A 5,000-nucleotide genomic window follows, 5' to 3' on the forward strand; every position below is an offset into this window, starting at 1 on the left:
CACACACTCACACACACAACACACACACACACCGTCTACACACACTCACACACACAACACACACACACACCGTCTACACACACTCACACACAACACACACACACACACACCGTCTACACACACTCACACACACAACACACACACACACACACACACACACCGTCTACACACACACACAACACACACCGTCTACACACACTCACACACACACACACACTCACACACTCACACACACACCGTCTACACACACTCACACACACAGCACACACACACACACACACTGTCTACACACACTCACACACACAACACACACACACACCATCTACACACACTCACACACACAACACACACACACACCGTCTACACACACTCACACACACAACACACACTCACACACACAACACACACACACACACACACACTGTCTACACTCACTCACTCACACAACACACACACACACACACTGTCTACACACACTCACACACACAACACACACACACCGTCTACACACACTCACACACACAACACACACACACCATCTACACACACACACACTCACACACACACACTCACACACACCGTCTACACACACTCACACACACACACACTCACACACACACCGTCTACACACACTCACACACACAACACACACACACACACACTCACACACACAACACCCACACACACACACACACACTGTCTACACACACTCACTCACACAACACACACACACACACACACTGTCTACACACACTCACACACACAACACACACACACAACACCCACACACACACACACACACTGTCTACACACACTCACTCACACAACACACACACACACACACACTGTCTACACACACTCACACACACAACACACACACACACACCGTCTACACACACACAACACACACACACACCGTCTACACACACACAACACACACACACACCGTCTACACACACTCACACACAACACACACACACACACCGTCTACACACACTCACACACACAACACACACACACACACCGTCTACACACACACACACCGTCTACACACACACACCACACACACCGTCTACACACACTCACACACACAACACACACACACACACCACACACACACACACACACCGTCTACACACACTCACACACACACACACCGTCTACACACACAACACACACACACACCGTCTACACACACACACACTCACACACACAACACACACACACACACACACACACCGTCTACACACACTCACACTCTCTCTCTCACACACACACACACACACACACTCACACACAACACACACCACACACACACACACACCGTCTACACACACTCACACACACAACACACACACACACACCACACACACACACACACACCGTCTACACACACTCACACACACACACACCGTCTACACACACAACACACACACACACCGTCTACACACAACACACACACACACACACAACACACACACACACACTGTCTACACACACTCACACACAACACACACACACACCGTCTACACACACTCACACACACAACACACACACACACCGTCTACACACACTCACACACACAACACACACACACACACCATCTACACACACTCACACACACAACACACACCGTCTACACACACTCACACAACACACACACACACACACACACACACCGTCTACACACACACACACACACCGTCTACACACACACATACAACACACACACACCGTCTACACACACTCACACACACACCGTCTACACACACACACAACACACACACACACACACACACTCACACACACACACACACACACACTGTCTACACACACTCACACACACAACACACACACTGTCTACACACACACACAACACACACACACACACTGTCTACACACACACACAACACACACACACACACTGTCTACACACACTCACACACAAAACACACACACACACTGTCTACACACACTCACACACAAAACACACACACACACTGTCTACACACACACACACACACTGTCTACACACACTCACACACACAACACACACACACACACCGTCTACACACACTCACACACACAACACACACACACACACACACACACACACACATTGTCTACACACACTCACACACACACCGTCTACACACACTCACACACACACACACACTCACACACACACCGTCTACACACACTCACACACAACACACACACACACACACACACTGTCTACACACACTCACACACACAACACACACACACACACCATCTACACACACTCACACACACAACACACACACACACACACACACACACACCGTCTACACACACTCACACACACACACTCACACACACACCGTCTACACACACTCACACACACAACACACACACACCATCTACACACACTCACACACACAACACACACACACACACACACACACACCGTCTACACACACTCACACACACAACACACACACACCGTCTACACACACTCACACACACAACACACACACACCATCTACACACACACACACTCACACACACACACTCACACACACACCGTCTACACACACTCACACACACACACACTCACACACACACCGTCTACACACACTCACACACACAACACACACACACACACACTCACACACACAACACCCACACACACACACACACACTGTCTACACACACTCACTCACACAACACACACACACACACACTGTCTACACACACTCACACACACAACACACACACACACCGTCTACACACACTCACACACACAACACACACACACACCGTCTACACACACTCACACACAACACACACACACACACACCGTCTACACACACTCACACACACAACACACACACACACACACACACACACCGTCTACACACACACACAACACACACCGTCTACACACACTCACACACACACACACACTCACACACTCACACACACACCGTCTACACACACTCACACACACAGCACACACACACACACACACTGTCTACACACACTCACACACACAACACACACACACACCATCTACACACACTCACACACACAACACACACACACACCGTCTACACACACTCACACACACAACACACACTCACACACACAACACACACACACACACACACACTGTCTACACTCACTCACTCACACAACACACACACACACACACTGTCTACACACACTCACACACACAACACACACACACCGTCTACACACACTCACACACACAACACACACACACCATCTACACACACACACACTCACACACACACACTCACACACACCGTCTACACACACTCACACACACACACACTCACACACACACCGTCTACACACACTCACACACACAACACACACACACACACACTCACACACACAACACCCACACACACACACACACACTGTCTACACACACTCACTCACACAACACACACACACACACACACTGTCTACACACACTCACACACACAACACACACACACAACACCCACACACACACACACACACTGTCTACACACACTCACTCACACAACACACACACACACACACACTGTCTACACACACTCACACACACAACACACACACACACCGTCTACACACACTCACACACACAACACACACACACACCGTCTACACACACTCACACACAACACACACACACACACACCGTCTACACACACTCACACACACAACACACACACACACACACACACACACCGTCTACACACACACACAACACACACCGTCTACACACACACTCACACACACACACACACTCACACACTCACACACACACCGTCTACACACACTCACACACACAGCACACACACACACACACTGTCTACACACACTCACACACACAACACACACACACCATCTACACACACTCACACACACAACACACACACACACACCGTCTACACACACTCACACACACACACACTCACACACACACCGTCTACACACACTCACACACACAACACACACACACACAACATTTACACACACTCACACACACAACACACACACACACACACACACACCGTCTACACACACTCACACACACAACACACACACACACACACCATCTACACACACACACACTCACACACACACACACTCACACACACACCGTCTACACACACTCACACACACACACACTCACACACACACCGTCTACACACACTCACACACACAACACACACTCACACACACAACACACACACACACACACACACACTGTCTACACACACTCACTCACACAACACACACACACACACACTGTCTACACATACTCACACACAGAACACACACACACACCGTCTACACACACTCACACACAACACACACACACCGTCTACACACACTCACACACACAACACACACACCGTCTACACACACTCACACACACAACACACACACACACACACTGTCTACACACTCACTCACACAACACACACACACACACTGTCTACACACACTCACACACACAACACACACACACACACCGTCTACACACAACACACACACACACCGTCTACACACACTCACACACAACATACACACACACACACCGTCTACACACACTCACACACACAACACACACACACACCGTCTACACACACTCACACACACCGTCTACACACACACACAACACACACCGTCTACACACACTCACACACACAACACACACACACACACTCACACAACACACACACACACCACACACACACACACCGTCTACACACACTCACACACACAACACACACACACACACACACACACACACACACCGTCTACACACACACACAACACACACCGTCTACACACACTCACACACACACACACACTCACACACTCACACACACACCGTCTACACACACTCACACACACAGCACACACACACACACACACTGTCTACACACACTCACACACACAACACACACACACACCATCTACACACACTCACACAC

The 5,000-nt window shown here is 49.3% G+C and overlaps 1 protein-coding gene across 4 annotated transcripts in view; it reads left to right on the plus strand.

Annotated features, from left to right (window-relative positions):
* dip2ca (disco-interacting protein 2 homolog Ca) overlaps positions 1-5,000 on the plus strand; it is a 108,551-nt gene that overhangs the window by 41,289 nt on the left and 62,262 nt on the right. The gene's annotated exons all lie outside the window — the stretch shown is intronic.

Source organism: Ictalurus furcatus, chromosome 23 (assembly GCF_023375685.1).
Source record: "Ictalurus furcatus strain D&B chromosome 23, Billie_1.0, whole genome shotgun sequence".
Taxonomy (NCBI): domain Eukaryota; kingdom Metazoa; phylum Chordata; class Actinopteri; order Siluriformes; family Ictaluridae; genus Ictalurus; species Ictalurus furcatus.